The following is a 17,644-nucleotide window of genomic DNA, read 5'->3' on the forward strand; positions in this document are numbered from 1 at the left end:
AAATCCCTTGCAAAAAGGACATTAATTTGAAGAAATTCACAAACAATTCCTCGCTATTGAGACGATAAATAAACTGAGGCCAGAATTTGATTTTAGAAGGCTCATAGACTAATGCATCACAATAAGCCGTCAATTCCATTCAGTCCATTGGATCATTTTATTCGTCAATTTCATCCAAGCCATTTCATTAATTTGTTCATTTTTAGGGCAATCTAGTTGACTTTGAATTCATTTGACTGGTTTACCCATTTTAGGGCAATCTAGTCGATTTTAGATCACCAATTTCAATTCATTTGATTAGTTTACCCATTCTTAGGGCAATCTTATCAACTTCGAATAAATCATCAATTTTGTCCGATTCGCTTGACCAGTTTCCCCTTTTTAGGGCGATTAGGTCAATTTTGAATAAATTCTCAATTTCATTCAATTCATTTGACCAGTTTACCTTTTTAGGGCGATCCGGTCAATTTTGAATAAAATTCTCAATTTCATTCAATTCATTTGATCAAGTTCCTTTTTTAGGAGGATCCGGTCAATTTTGAGTAAGTTATTAAATTTCACTCAATTCATTTGACCCGTTTCCCTTTTTAGGGTAATTCGGTCGATTTTAAATAAATTGTGAATTTCATTCAAACCCATTCGACCAATTAGGGTTTCAATGTCGAATTTCAAATTGGGAAACCTAGACGATTTTGAGAAAACCATTCATTGCATCCAGCCATCTGATCGGTTGGGGTTTTGACCCGTGCTTCACCAAGAAAATTTGTCAACGAATTCCAATCTCTCCGATAGGAAGTTTGTCAAGGTCAAACCCATGCGTTTTGCAAATTCTTGTATCAATCAAAAGAGATCAATCCATTCGGACGTTGTCCTCTTTTTGACAAATGTCTCTCGTCACTCCAATTGGCCAAATTTTTCAAATCATTTTTCACTCAATCAGTTGATCGGATTCATCAGGTATTGTATGGTGCCTACCCTAGAGGATTGCATTTTCATGTTAGGCCTACCCTTGACATAAAAGGGCTCTCCCATAGGACATGCATGCCGATTTTATAATCTTGATTACTAACTCAGGGTATTTTTCTTTTGTTTTCCCCCTTCCCCCTGCATTCATAAAAATAGTTCAATAAGGTGAAAAATATCTTTCCATATCTGATAACAATTTTAATCTGATAAAGTTTGAAAATTACAAGTATTACTTGATTTTTAGGCAGGTCCTACAATGTGAATTCGAAAATTCATCTGAAAGCGCTCGTGCAAAACATCTAAGGGATTTCATTGCAAAGAAAAAGGGGATATAAGAGAGAAAATGTGTATACATGTGCAAAGAAATTTTGTAGAATTTTTCTCATATGTATTGCTTTTAAAATTTTCAAACATTGGCATTGATGAAGCTTTTATTCAGACAATTATTGTTTTGTATGTATATTCATGTACATTTCATTGTTTATTTTGGCTCATTGGAGATTTCATGATGAATTTTAACAAAATAAGACTAAATTGGGATTTGTTTTCAACTTCCAGCCTGAAAATTCGCAAGTGTATGCTTTCTAAAATCCTTATGTACACTAGATTGGTGATCTGAGCTACACAATAAGAGTGCTCAAGATTGAAAGAGGTCGCTCAAAAGGCCCCATGAGATACCTTTTCTCTTTCACTGTACAATTCATATTTTTGCCCACTTCACTTAACCCCAAAATAAAATCAGTCACATTGATTGATAAATTGGGGCAACTTTTGCTTGAAAATGTTCAAGGTGTCTAATCCGGTTCAATTCACATCTAAGTGAAAGCAAAAAATGTGCATTATTCTTGTTTGTTTTGAAAATTTGGAATAATACTTCGAGCATTCTTTTCTCTACCTATACACATTTTATCATTTGCTCTCCCATTTGAGCCTTTGAAAGAATAATTTCGTTTCAAATAAGAGCCCTAATGATCACTACCCTATATTGGAAAATTTTCAAATATCAAAAAGGGGAATGAATTTTCAATGACCATTTCGTTATTTTGGTTGTCATGAGGCGTAAGAATGATACTTTGACCATCGTTTCTACAACCTAAACACTGATCATCCCTTGCATCCTCATTTGAGCTAAAATTGGTGGTTCTTTTCAAAGCACTTACGATCGTACCCCGCATTGGGGAGGGAGATTGCAGAATTTTCCAAAAAGGGGAAAAGCAAAAATGCTAAAAGAAAAGAAAAGAGGAAATCACAAATTGGAGAAATTTGAATCTATCTGGGCTTCAATTTTGGAAAAAGGGAAAAGGAAGGGTTTTGTCCGAAGAACCACTTATGGAGAGTCTTCTTCAGTCAATTAATTCAGATACATGCAAGAAATTTCCCATTAATGGAAGTTTCCTTTCAGAGTTATTGTAAGGAGCGGAATAAAAGTCAGGCCCTCTTCTTTTCCAATCAAACATTCTATCCCTCGTTATCCCTTTTGAGCCTTCAGAATAAAATATTTCATTTGGCAACCCCTGAGAATCGCAAACCCCACACTGGGGCAAGTTTGAGTTGAAAAGGAAAATTTCAAGAAGTGAAAAAGTGAAAAGTCACAAAATCAAAAGAAAAGAGAAAAGAGAACCTCAGTTCAAAAATAAATTGGGGCAAATTTTGTGAAAGATTAAAAGAATGGCAGAAGGCCGAAAAATCAAAAGAAGAAAGAAAATGAAAGAGAAAAAGCCTCAGTTGAGCATAAATTGGGGCAAATTCTGGTTTAACCCTAAAATAGGGTTGGCGTAACAATGCGATCTCAGATTTTTCAAACCACTCTTGAAATCTGCCTTCAAGCCTTAACTTTTCTAAACACCCCACTAGACCCCATTACAAAAGCCGAAAGTCCTGACTTCTGTTCATTGCAATGACCTTGTCAAGAAAATTTCTGATGCCGGAAAATTTTAGCTGTATTTCTGAATTGCTTGGGTATGGGGTTGACGCTACTCACCATGTGAAAATCCACCAAGTTGAGGAAAAGGAAAAGAGGAAAAAAGAAGCAAGAAAAATAAATGCAAGAAAATGCAGGAAATTCGACGCTGAAGTCCCTGGTGAATGATAAGAAAAATGCAAACAAAGTCTAAGATCTTTGAGTTCAAAATAGGGGCAATTTAGGAAAATGCGATCTTCGGTGCAATGTCCTTGAAAGTTTTATTCTTTAACTATCGTTTTCAAACTACATTACAAGCTAACAAAGTCCATCGTTGACTTATTCCTTCATGACAATCCAAAGTGAGGATTATGCTCGTAAGAAATCCATCAATCATTTGTGATCATGGGGGTATAACCAGTTTTCACAGGTTTAGCTATCGCTTCTACCCATTTTGTTGCAAACCTATAAAGCTTATACGTTAACTAAGTTTTCTTAAGAAATAAGGGTGACAAACTCTTTGCTTTCACTAAGATGTGGTATTGAAGGGATTACATACAATTTGGGCACAGAAATAAGACAGCCCTTAACCTCTCATTTTTCCTTAGCCATCTCAAAAGCAGAAATAACACTCACTTGATTGGTCTTGAAAGACGAGCTAGCAAGGAGTGGTGACCCATCACCCTAAGCATCTATGCTAAAGTGAGAAAGGAATCACTTTTAATTTGGTATTATTTTGAGAAATTCATCATGAAATTTTCTTTTAGGAAACATAGTTCTTATAGTGTTCAAATAAATGGAAAGTCATCCAATCAAGTTTTTACAATTAAATGGCCCATACTGGGGCAAATTTCTGTTATGAGAATTCGTGAGAATAAGCCCACACAAGGGCAAATATTTGTATAGTCCAATTGAGGATTTCGTCCAAGAATCAAATAATGCATTTTTCAAATCAATCACGCTGCCCTTTCAGGAAAATTTGAGTGCATGTAAGCCCCCATGTGCAGGTATTCATAGTTGAAATCGACGAAAGAGCATCTGGTGATGTGGAAGGCCGATGCCGAAGAAAGAGAAGAAAGAAGGGAAAATGGCGCTACACTGGGGGGTAAATTATTTTTGAAAAAGATTCTCTCAAAAAAAAAAAACCAGAAAAATTCAAAAGTCAAAAATCAAAAATCGAGTTCAAATTCTTGTTTCTTGGAAAGTCAAATTTAATTTTTTGTTTCTTGACAAATAAAATTCAATTTCTTGACCAATTGGATGGCAGGACTGGGTCTTATCCCACTGACCATTCACAAACTTCACAAAAATCACGTTGGGCCTGGACGTTGTGCCGCCAACATTCCAAAAATCACGTTGGGCCTGGATTTTGTGCCACCAACATTCCAAACATCCCGTTGGGCCTGAATTTCGTGTGGCCAACATTTCAAACATCCCGTTGGGCCTGGATTTTGTGCCGCCAACATCCCAATTGGGCTTGGTGTGACGACCCCACTTCTCCCAAGGGCGAACCCAAGGGTATCGGCGGGCCGCCTGCCTAGCTCGCGCCAGGACTCAAAACTTAAAGCAATCAAACGAGGTAGCTCGAAAGAGCACTATATACAATATATACAATCCCAAAAGTTATATTTACATTTTCAAAAGTCTCGAGTCAAACCACTCTAATATACTACAACCACAACCAGCAGAAGATAGACCCTAAGAAGGGTCCTTATACAAACCACCAAAACAAAAACAACCATCCTAACTGTTCAACTATTACAAACAAACTTAACTACACTAGTGTAAGCCAAAATCCCCGCGTCGGCCCCTGCTAAGGAAAACAAAAGGAATGGGGTAAGCTAAATGCTTAGTAAGTAAACAGGGGCGAAAGCATAAATTCACGTAGCAACAGTTACACAGTAAGAGTAAAGCAAAAGCAGAAAAGTAACATCACATAATAAGGATACAGGTGGCTCCAAAGCCAATTCATATGCCATGCGTGATCTCCTGCCGACACTCCGTCGACCACACTCAATGGTCCGTAGAACTTCACTTGTACACCCACCGACGCCTTATCACCCTCACTGGCCAGTCACCTCACAAACTTGCCCGGGCGAACGAAATCACAAACTTGAGCTTGAGTCACAAGCTCGGGTCACAAACTTGGTCACCTTCTCGGTGAACCGGATTCACAAAATTGGTTCATAACATGAACCTACAAACTTGGTGACCTCAGACTAGGTTGGACTGACTTCGACCAAGCCCTAACCGGCTCGAATAGTCCAAACAGGTCTTAGATCGGGCCCACGAACTCACAAATTTTGCAAACTTCACAAACTTTACTCGAAAGTCGCCCCGAGCCACAAGCTCAAGGGTTTTGGTTCCAAAAGGTTCATATACATATGCCAAGTACAATTATACATTCAAATTAGGGTTTAGGTCGAGTGCGATAAAGTACACCCTCGCCTAAGTACCCTTTTCACATATCTCAAACACATAGCCAAGAAAAACACATCAAACTGGCCTGAATACTTACTCAAAATACCGAAAGTAGTACGAAAGCAAAATCGCTTCGCGCGTTCGCTAGTAGTGGGCCCCACCGGCTTCGCCTAGCTCACCGCTGTCTGAAATAGAAGATTTTATCACAAACGGCCACTAACATGCCCAAAACAAGCAAAACGGCAAAACGACACGCGCGCACGTAAATATGACGGATGGAAACGGAAACGGCAGATTTGATACTCATTTCTAGTTTACCCATAAGTTGAGCTACGAATATCGGATTAAGGCGTATGAGATGCCAAATCGAAGCTTAACGGATGAACAACAACTGTTATGAAGACATCCGGAACTGAAACTGGAGGCTTCAGTCCCAAATGATCCAAACACAATCGCTTACGAAATCTGGCAAATGCACAAATGGTCAGTTTTGAGTGCAAACTGTTTTCTATGCTACACATAGTCAAAAGAGCTGAAAATTGGCAGTTAGATAGTTCATTCCAAATGGAACAACTTTCATGAAGGTCGGCAATCCAAATTCGGAACAGAAATTGGTTATCAGGACCAAAATAGATCTGACCAGAAAATGGTCATTTTCACGGGCAGGCCATGTTTGCTCGGCTATATCTCAGGTTTTATAAATCCGATTCATGAAATTCCAAGGGCGTTAGAAAGCTCTGATATAGGGCTATAAGTTTGGTGTTTTAGTCTCAAGCCCAAACAGCTTGTAACCCAGTCAAATGTGAAGCCAAAGTTCCAGTCATAAACTTTCTAAAAACGTAACAGAATTTGACGGTCAAAACAGGTCTGAGTATTTCGTTTATAGCTCAGGATATACTAATCCGTTTAACCTGAAAATTTACAGAGATATCCGGGACTTAAGGGGCTACAATGTTGAAGAAGGAAACTTTGTCCAATTTTGAATGTAACAAGGTCAAAAATGCAAGACACTATACCAGAATTGCAAAACAGGATCACAAACCGTATTTGACCTTAATATGCGGTAGTGGCACCAAATTCATTACGGTTATCGGATGGGGGTGTAAGACCCACCGTTTCGAAGCTAAGAAACAGAGCTACAACAATGTAGAAGGTCACTCAATCCAGTTCCTAACACAACTAGGTCAAATATGCAAAATACTATACCAGAATTCCCAAAACAGGTTTGCAAAACGCAGAAAACTGTAATCAATATAACTCAGTCCATACAAGTCCAAATGCCAAAATTCCAAAGGCATATGTTAGCTAAGACATCCAGTTACATTTCATCAGAAGACACTAACTTCAAAATCCAAACCAATTCCAGTCAAAACAGCCAAATACCAACGCAGTTTTCGCATTCTGATCAAAGCAGAACAGCTACAGTAATTTCGTCATAACTCACTCTACACTAATCCAAATGCCCTGAAATTTTACAGACACCTGATACACATCAATACCTACAACTTTCATGTTTTGAGCAAAGTTCAATTCGGCCTCTAACCCTATGATCTAAAACCGGACAGAATTGGGATTTTATAAACCCTAACTTTCCATTTTTCCATCCAAATCCATAATTGATTGCATTTATCAACAATTCACACCTACTAGAGTTATTATAGTCCATTGCCAATCATCATACAAGGCCACAACATCCCATTCATTTTAAACCAGAAAATTCATCACAAAATGAAAAACTTCACCAAAACTCTTCAAATCAAGAAATAAATCATATATTCTAACACTTATGCCACCATTAAGCACAAAATAACCATCATTAAGTATAAGGAAGTAGTAAAACATCACTTACCTAAGAACAAGAGATGTAGAGAGGTGTTGGACACTTAGCTCTTCAAACAAACTTCACTACAACCCTTACTAGCACTAGAAGATAGGATTTTATGGAGTGAAATCTAGTCTAAGCTTTTGTTTATGGAAGATTGAAACTTATGGAAGCTTGAAAGTTGGTGGAATTTTCTTCTTCTTTGCAAGGAGAGAGCCGGCCACAAGGAAGAGAAAAATGGTGAATTTTGGGCATTTTTTTGATATTTAATCCTTTGGTCAAAAAAGTCAAGAAAGTAAATAGTAATTCTTAAAGTCCAACCAATAGGAAAGTGACACTTGTCACCTCCATTAATGCCTTCTTATCTTTCTTTTCTCTCTCACATCAATCACTTCACACACACTACTTATCTCTTAACACCCGATAAATTTTACACAGTATCCGAAACTTAACCTTATTGGCCGAATTTTTCCGAACTTTTCGCACTAGTGGGTCCCACATCCGATATACGTTCTTAATTTCTCAAAAACTAACTAATACTAGAAAAATCATCTAAAAACTCTATTTACTCAATAAAAATTATCTGGGGAATTTTCTAATAAAGAAAATGTAGAAAAAATGGGTTTTCAATCTTAACCGGAACTTAGGGTTTAAATCTTAATCCCTACTTAGGGTTTTCGAAATACTCCCAAACCAAACGTTACCGCCCAAATAATGAATATCTCAACGTAGAACGAACTGGGGCCTCACACTTGGATTCTGTGCAACTGAAGCAGGCTCGGGTTTAATCCCACTGACCAATTCATCATACTGGGGCAAATTATCTTTGGAAAATTTCTCAAAGAGAAAAAAAGAAGAAAAAAAATCAATCAAAAAATAAAAAAAATCAAAAATCAAATCAAGTTCATCACGGCAGGCTCGGGTTTGATTCCACTGTCCGATTGTCAAGACATTTCATTTACATCGCTACTGGAGCGTGGGTTAGTCCCGCCAGTAAGCATTTCATTTTCACAGTCACAGCCACTGGAGCGTGAGGTTAGTCCCGCCAGTGTGCATTTCATTTTCACAGCCACTGGAGCATGGGTTAGTCCCGCCAGTGAGCATTTCATTTACACCGCCACTAGTCGTTGGGTCAGTCCCACTAGTGCGCCTTTCATTTTACCCCGCCGCTAGCCGTGGGTCAGTCCCACTAGCGTGCATCCCATGATTTTCATTTTATTCGGGTCAGTCCCATGATTTTAAATTTTGTTCGGGTCTATCCCGTTTTAAATTTCCTGTTCGGGTCTATCCCGTTTTAAATTTCCTGTTCGGGTCTACCCCGTTTTAAATTTCCTGTTCGGGTCTATCCCGTTTTAAATTTTGTTCGGGTCAGTCCCATGATTTTAAATTTTGTCCGGGTCTATCCCGTTTTAAATTTGCTGTTCGGGTCTACCCCGTTTTAAATTTGCTGTTCGGGTCTATCCCGTTTTAAATTTTGTTCGGGTCAGTCCCATGATTTTAAATTTTGTTCGGGTCTATCCCGTTTTAAATTTCCTGTTCGGGTCTATCCTGTTTTTTTAAATTTCCTGTTCGGGTCTATCCCGTTTTAAATTTCCTGTTCGGGTCTACCCCATTTTAAAATTTCCTGTTCGGGTCTATCCCGTTTTAAATTTCCTGTTCGGGCCAGTCCCGTTTTAATTTTCTGATCGGGTTAGTCCCGTTTTAAATTTCTTGTTCAGATAGTCCATTAAAAATTTCTCGTCCCAGTTAATCTCATCAAAAGGGGTCAGTCCCCATCGTTTGAGTCGTTCACAGCCAAATAACACAGGTAAGTATTTGGTGTCTACTTCTTTGTCTCAAGTTTTTTCAAAACTCAGACAAAGAGGGGCAAACTGTAGACACCAAAATTTTAGTGTAATTTCATTTACTATTTTTTTTAGTTTTTATTTGTCATGTTAGTTTTGTTCACTTTTTACTTTTTACTTTTTAGTTTTTATTTCGTTATTTTATTTTATTTTTAAGTTTTTTAGCATAGAATTTCTCGAAAATAAAGAAAAAGCATTCAAAAAAAAAAATGCTTTAGTTGTTTTGATTTAAATTCAGTGTTTTCTTGAAAAAAAGGAAAAAAAAAGAAGAAAAATGATGAAAATGAAAAATGAAGAAAAGAAAAGAAAAATCACAATTTTTGTTGTTTCTAGTTTGAATTGTTGTTTTTGTTTTACTTAATTTTATTATCATTTTTTTAAAATTACTTTTCAAAAAAAAAAAAGGATCCGCGGCATGCAAGCTGCGTATTTTCGCAGCTTGCAAGGAAGGACTCGGGCAGCCCTTTGGCTGCAATTTTAGAAGAAATGGCTGAGGTTTTAGGGTTGTGGTTCCCCCTATAAAAGGAAAGAAAAACAGCAGCCGCAAAGGGGAGTTTGAGGACGGCTAAGAAAAGAAAAACCAGAGAGAAAGAAATGACGGCTGGTTGAGCGAAGGAAAATTTCTGGAAGTGAGCGAGAGAGGACGGCTAGGTTTTAAAAAAAGCAGCAAAGGAAAATAAAAACAGGGGAGAGGGATGGAGAGGAGATAGGAACGGCCGATGGCTGCTGGGTAGAGAGGAAACAAGAAAGGCTAGGGAAAGGAACTGAGGTGAAGAAGAACGAAAAGAAGAAAGTTTCGGTGGGGTTAGAAAGAGTGAAGAACCAAGAGTGACGGCTGAGAGTGAGGATAACGGCGGCTAATAAAGGGGAAACCGAGGGAGGCTAAGTTGGCGGCTGTAGAAAGAAATAAAAGGATCTAGGAGGGCTGGACAAAAAGGAAAACCGAGAAGAGAAATGAGCGGCTGCATAAGAAAAATAAAAACCGAAAGAAACCAGAGAGTTTCCATGACGGCTGGGGTTACAGGCTAGAGAGAAAGGAAAGAAAAGAAGCAAGGAAGGTCTGTTAGGGAAGGATCTGGGAAGAGTTAGAAGAAAAGGAAGACAGAAAAAGGAAAAGAGAGGGAATCGAACGTGAGGAAACAGAGAAATTTGTCGCCGCAATTAATCGTCACAGGCTGACGAACTGGCATGTTTTGGAGTCGAATTGCTGCTTCAACTTTTACCTTTTGTGAGACTTGTTGTTTTCTGCACCTTCTACGGCAAGAGCAGGAAAGACTTTGTTCACAAACCATGGGAAGAAAACAGATCCAGGCCAGTGGAATTAAGGCGCGAAGAATCTGCCTCGTCAGCGTCGAAACCGTCCTCAACGCAAAGTTTTGAGCTGCATTTTTCCAGGATTGTTCGATTTCTTTTCCGCTTCGCCTATAACTTGATACGAAATCCTTCTCAGGTAATCTCTTCCTCCCTATTTGCATCTATTAAACATTTTTTTGGGGTAAAAATCAGAGCTTTCTTGCATGAACTGACAAGCTTTTTGCTGCTGTTTTGATTTCAAGATTTTCATCATGTTTCGATTCTTAATGCTTCTCTGGTTGCTGTGTCCTTTATGTTTTTGCGATGTTAATGATGGGTTTTAGCAATGAAAGGCTTAGATAACATGGTTTTGGTTGGTTTGGGAATGGGTTGGAATTTCTGGCTTCGATTTTTGCATATTTGAGCAGCTAGTTCACGTTACCTTTCTGCGTTTTGTGTCCGAGAGTGTCTGTTGAGTGCCTCCCCTCTCCTTTGCTTCATATTCTCTCATTTCAGGTTTTGGACAAATAGGGAACTGCATTAAATCATTTCCTTGGTGTGTTAAAAGTGTATGAGAAACTAAAAGCTGCTGCATTTTCTTCACCATTTTTTTTCTCGAAACAGCCGCTGGGTTGAGCTTCCTTTTGTATGTTTAGATGCTAAGATCCAGCGGGTTTTTGGTTTAGATCAAAGTTTTGATGTTTGGTTAAGTTTGTTTCCGTTCGAAGTTGTGTTTTGAGGCTAAGATCCGTGCTTGAAAAATGAAAGTTGGTAGCTAGTTTGTTGCAGAATTTTCTTAGCAGCTGCCGAGAGTTATTGCAGAAGCTTCCACCGTAGCTTTGCATGAATTAGTTGCAGAAATTTGCAGCAAGAAATCTGATCCTATGGCCACTCTCTGCTTTGTTTCATTTCGTTTTGCATGATTAGTTTTTGTGCATGATGATGGTCTTAAGGAAGCTAATAAGTGTTGAGTTTGAAGCCTTGTTTAAGATGTTTGGGTGACTAGTGAGAAGCATTTGCAGAAACATAGCAACCAGAAATGAAGAAAGCTATTCGTATGCATGCATGGAAAATTTCTGGACTTTACATTTTGACCCCCCAAGTCTCCCTTCATTTCACTATGACCCAACCAATTGAATAATGTCCTCAATTTGGTCCTTGGCAGCCTTAATTTTACAACCTTATTGCTTGTGTGCTTCAGGTAATTACCATGCTTTTGTTTAAATTGCACTTAATGCATGAATTTAAGAGCTTTATGACCAAGTAAGCTTGTGTTTGCATATTTTCTTCAATTTTCTCAAATTAAATTGGTGCCTTGACTTTTCTTTGTTTTTGGAGGATAAATAAGTGACTTCACCCCATTAGAGCTCCATTTTAAGGGAGGTATAATTTCTTTTATCCTTTTTTGTCTCTCCTATGTGATCCAACGTGCTAAGTGAGAATTACATGTCCAATTTGCTTTTCTTGCCTTTCTTTAATTCCTTTATTTCATTTACTCTTGTTTTTATTAAATTATTCTTTTAATGGGGTATGTGTACACCTCTTGGCTTGTAATAGATAGGGCTTGGCGAGCATTCTTGTCCATTCTTCCCCTTCCCCTTTTTGTTTTAGTTAGCAAATGTAATAGGTTCATTAGCTTGGTTGTTTGCCTTTGTTGCTATGTGTTAATTTGCTTTATTAGGTTCTTGCATTTAGTCGAGCATGCTAAGTGTTACGTGCTACGTGTTTATGAGTGTTTGGCATGTCTACTTGCTTTCTATAGTCGTAGATGAATATGATGGATGAATGCACGTCACCATACTAGTCCAACGCTAGTTGTGGCCCCCCTTTCCCGTTACCACACTAGTCCAACGCTAGTTGTGGCTCATTGTTCCGTTTCCACTAGTCCAACGCTAGTAGGAATTCATAGAAAAGGCTAGTCCAATGCTAGGCCCAATAGGCCGTCTCCTCTTGATTAGTACATACTTGCATGTTTCACTACATTTCATGCATTTTTCTTAGTTTTCTAGCATTTGGCATGCTCCTCCAACCCTTTCCCTTTCATTTTAGGCTTTTGCATCTTCATGCTAGTTATAGGGTACATTTGCTTGAAGGTCCCCTTTGGGTAAGGGAAACGAGCGAGTGTGGCTACAAAATAGCCTTAGCACGCTAGTTCTTCCTTCTAATCAAAAGGAAAATTAAAGTCGTGAAGTTAGGAGTCATTCCCGTACCCGACTTGATGCATTCCTCTAGGGTCATACACTTTCGTTTTTTATCATATCACCTCCTCACTCTTTTAACCACATTTTCTCAAATCCACACTTTCTCACCACCTTTTTCCTATCCCTCACTTATTTTCTACCTCACAAATGGCACTCAAATTGCACTTATATGTATCTACTATCATATTTTCATTCATTTGCACACACAAACACCTTTATTTTCTCACACTTGCACACTTACACTTGAGTCCTCATTTGCATTAACCACGACTTCTATGAGAGCTTTCCTTATTGGCCACCACAATTCATGTGGTTGGGACCAAAAAGCCTCATAAGAAACATTTTAGATTTAGGATTGCATTTTTCTTTCCTTTTCATATCCATTAGTCATATCCAACATGCAACGCATATTTTGGGTAGAAGAATTAGGAAACGTGGGGCTAAATCGCGCAACTAGCTTTGGCTAGGGTAAGGGAGTGCCTTAGGCATTGCCTTTGCCTTCTCCCTTATCAAATGTGACCCCCGATCCCTTTCTTTGGTTACGTAGACCTAAAAGTTCTTAAAAAGGGGTTTGTTTACCTTGCTTTTTCAAAAAATTCATTTTTGGGTGACTTGGTACACCCTAACTCTATATCAAGTGGCGACTCCATTTTTCATGCAAAAAACCCTTTTTGAACTCTGTTTGGCCAAATCGTCGCATTTTCAATTCCCACGGCCTTTTATTTTCATTTTTCACACACGTTCACATACACACTACTTTTACTCCATTTCAAAAAGTGGGGCGCGACAGTTGGCGACTCCACTGGGGACTTCCTAAGTGGGTCCAAGCATTCGATTTAGCTATTCTTTTCCTTTTTCTACCCTTTTTGTGCATAGCATTTTGGATACTAGGGTTGCATTTTTTATTTTAGGACCTTTTGCCTTGCGTGCGTATCAAACTACTCCCTCACTCACGTATGTATGATTGGTTGCTTGGATATATGTTTTACTTGTTTTATCTCACGCTTTGCATTGCATTTGGGTGGGGGGATATTACCCTAGAGTCTCGCGTTGGTTCTCGATCCCTCCCCTCCAAACGAGCACTAATATACGTGCATACGCTTTATTATTTATCCCTCCTTTATTTTTCTTTTAGTGGCTTGTCACGCCACTCCACCCTATTAGGATTAGGTGACCCACTTGGACGTGTGATCACGACACGATGTGTGTGTAGCATGATCCGATGGGTCACTCAATCTTCTGCTTTAAGCTTTGGGTTGATAGCCTTTAGCTTTTAGTCGAAAGTTGAGGATTTTTGATAGATTCACTCAAACACGTAGCCGTGACACGATGTGTGCGTAGCGGTGTTTGAGGAATCGCTCGAGCCACCGACAAAGAACCTTGGGAGTGATGACCCTTGGTTTCCAAGTCTGAAGGTTCGGGGACCTAAAACCTATCGAGTCTAGATGCATTAGTGTGCCAATACCTCATGCATCCATGATAGCTTGCCTAGGGTAGAGTCGGCCTTATCCTGAACTAGGGACACTATTCACGAGGGGAGGGATCCAACCCCTTTTTCCCTTTTATTGCTTTGTATTGATTGCTTTATCTCGTTGCTACAATGTGTTATGTGTATTTATCTGCCTGAACTAACTTTTCTTGGTTTTGTGTTCCCATTGCATTCACAAACCCCTAGCAAATAAGAGGTCTGACATGACTTTCTTTTAGAAGCCTACCCGTGTAGATAGGATATTGCACGTTTAAGAAGTTGTGGTATATTTCGTTCATAAATTAAAAATTGCATATCATTTTAGGCCTACCCTGGCATACAAAGGGTCCCTTTAGGTCATGATATAATTGCATGTTTTATCGCTTTAATAAACTGGCATCATGCATAAACCCTAGAAAGGGAATGCCATTTAGGGGATCCCGTGTTAGGAATAAGCCACCTTGTGTCTCGGATATTAAATCCAAGGAGACTTGCACGTTTACATTTTGTACCATCCAAAGGGGTAGTGCACAAGGTAAGGTAGGATCCGATCATTTTCCTAGAGCGATCTTTGGAATATGAGCGTCTAATAATCACTTTTTGGCCATTTTATCAAATTGGTAAAAATCCCTTGCAAAAAGGACATTAATTTGAAGAAATTCACAAACAATTCCTCGCTATTGAGACGATAAATAAACTGAGGCCAGAATTTGATTTTAGAAGGCTCATAGACTAATGCATCACAATAAGCCGTCAATTCCATTCAGTCCATTGGATCATTTTATTCGTCAATTTCATCCAAGCCATTTCATTAATTTGTTCATTTTTAGGGCAATCTAGTTGACTTTGAATTCATTTGACTGGTTTACCCATTTTAGGGCAATCTAGTCGATTTTAGATCACCAATTTCAATTCATTTGATTAGTTTACCCATTCTTAGGGCAATCTTATCAACTTCGAATAAATCATCAATTTTGTCCGATTCGCTTGACCAGTTTCCCCTTTTTAGGGCGATTAGGTCAATTTTGAATAAATTCTCAATTTCATTCAATTCATTTGACCAGTTTACCTTTTTAGGGCGATCCGGTCAATTTTGAATAAAATTCTCAATTTCATTCAATTCATTTGATCAAGTTCCTTTTTTAGGAGGATCCGGTCAATTTTGAGTAAGTTATTAAATTTCACTCAATTCATTTGACCCGTTTCCCTTTTTAGGGTAATTCGGTCGATTTTAAATAAATTGTGAATTTCATTCAAACCCATTCGACCAATTAGGGTTTCAATGTCGAATTTCAAATTGGGAAACCTAGACGATTTTGAGAAAACCATTCATTGCATCCAGCCATCTGATCGGTTGGGGTTTTGACCCGTGCTTCACCAAGAAAATTTGTCAACGAATTCCAATCTCTCCGATAGGAAGTTTGTCAAGGTCAAACCCATGCGTTTTGCAAATTCTTGTATCAATCAAAAGAGATCAATCCATTCGGACGTTGTCCTCTTTTTGACAAATGTCTCTCGTCACTCCAATTGGCCAAATTTTTCAAATCATTTTTCACTCAATCAGTTGATCGGATTCATCAGGTATTGTATGGTGCCTACCCTAGAGGATTGCATTTTCATGTTAGGCCTACCCTTGACATAAAAGGGCTCTCCCATAGGACATGCATGCCGATTTTATAATCTTGATTACTAACTCAGGGTATTTTTCTTTTGTTTTCCCCCTTCCCCCTGCATTCATAAAAATAGTTCAATAAGGTGAAAAATATCTTTCCATATCTGATAACAATTTTAATCTGATAAAGTTTGAAAATTACAAGTATTACTTGATTTTTAGGCAGGTCCTACAATGTGAATTCGAAAATTCATCTGAAAGCGCTCGTGCAAAACATCTAAGGGATTTCATTGCAAAGAAAAAGGGGATATAAGAGAGAAAATGTGTATACATGTGCAAAGAAATTTTGTAGAATTTTTCTCATATGTATTGCTTTTAAAATTTTCAAACATTGGCATTGATGAAGCTTTTATTCAGACAATTATTGTTTTGTATGTATATTCATGTACATTTCATTGTTTATTTTGGCTCATTGGAGATTTCATGATGAATTTTAACAAAATAAGACTAAATTGGGATTTGTTTTCAACTTCCAGCCTGAAAATTCGCAAGTGTATGCTTTCTAAAATCCTTATGTACACTAGATTGGTGATCTGAGCTACACAATAAGAGTGCTCAAGATTGAAAGAGGTCGCTCAAAAGGCCCCATGAGATACCTTTTCTCTTTCACTGTACAATTCATATTTTTGCCCACTTCACTTAACCCCAAAATAAAATCAGTCACATTGATTGATAAATTGGGGCAACTTTTGCTTGAAAATGTTCAAGGTGTCTAATCCGGTTCAATTCACATCTAAGTGAAAGCAAAAAATGTGCATTATTCTTGTTTGTTTTGAAAATTTGGAATAATACTTCGAGCATTCTTTTCTCTACCTATACACATTTTATCATTTGCTCTCCCATTTGAGCTTTTGAAAGAATAATTTCGTTTCAAATAAGAGCCCTAATGATCACTACCCTATATTGGAAAATTTTCAAATATCAAAAAGGGGAATGAATTTTCAATGACCATTTCGTTATTTTGGTTGTCATGAGGCGTAAGAATGATACTTTGACCATCGTTTCTACAACCTAAACACTGATCATCCCTTGCATCCTCATTTGAGCTAAAATTGGTGGTTCTTTTCAAAGCACTTACGATCGTACCCCGCATTGGGGAGGGAGATTGCAGAATTTTCCAAAAAGGGGAAAAGCAAAAATGCTAAAAGAAAAGAAAAGAGGAAATCACAAATTGGAGAAATTTGAATCTATCTGGGCTTCAATTTTGGAAAAAGGGAAAAGGAAGGGTTTTGTCCGAAGAACCACTTATGGAGAGTCTTCTTCAGTCAATTAATTCAGATACATGCAAGAAATTTCCCATTAATGGAAGTTTCCTTTCAGAGTTATTGTAAGGAGCGGAATAAAAGTCAGGCCCTCTTCTTTTCCAATCAAACATTCTATCCCTCGTTATCCCTTTTGAGCCTTCAGAATAAAATATTTCATTTGGCAACCCCTGAGAATCGCAAACCCCACACTGGGGCAAGTTTGAGTTGAAAAGGAAAATTTCAAGAAGTGAAAAAGTGAAAAGTCACAAAATCAAAAGAAAAGAGAAAAGAGAACCTCAGTTCAAAAATAAATTGGGGCAAATTTTGTGAAAGATTAAAAGAATGGCAGAAGGCCGAAAAATCAAAAGAAGAAAGAAAATGAAAGAGAAAAAGCCTCAGTTGAGCATAAATTGGGGCAAATTCTGGTTTAACCCTAAAATAGGGTTGGCGTAACAATGCGATCTCAGATTTTTCAAACCACTCTTGAAATCTGCCTTCAAGCCTTAACTTTTCTAAACACCCCACTAGACCCCATTACAAAAGCCGAAAGTCCTGACTTCTGTTCATTGCAATGACCTTGTCAAGAAAATTTCTGATGCCGGAAAATTTTAGCTGTATTTCTGAATTGCTTGGGTATGGGGTTGACGCTACTCACCATGTGAAAATCCACCAAGTTGAGGAAAAGGAAAAGAGGAAAAAAGAAGCAAGAAAAATAAATGCAAGAAAATGCAGGAAATTCGACGCTGAAGTCCCTGGTGAATGATAAGAAAAATGCAAACAAAGTCTAAGATCTTTGAGTTCAAAATAGGGGCA

Source organism: Coffea arabica, chromosome 3c, assembly GCF_036785885.1.
Source record: "Coffea arabica cultivar ET-39 chromosome 3c, Coffea Arabica ET-39 HiFi, whole genome shotgun sequence".
Lineage (NCBI taxonomy): Eukaryota > Viridiplantae > Streptophyta > Magnoliopsida > Gentianales > Rubiaceae > Coffea > Coffea arabica.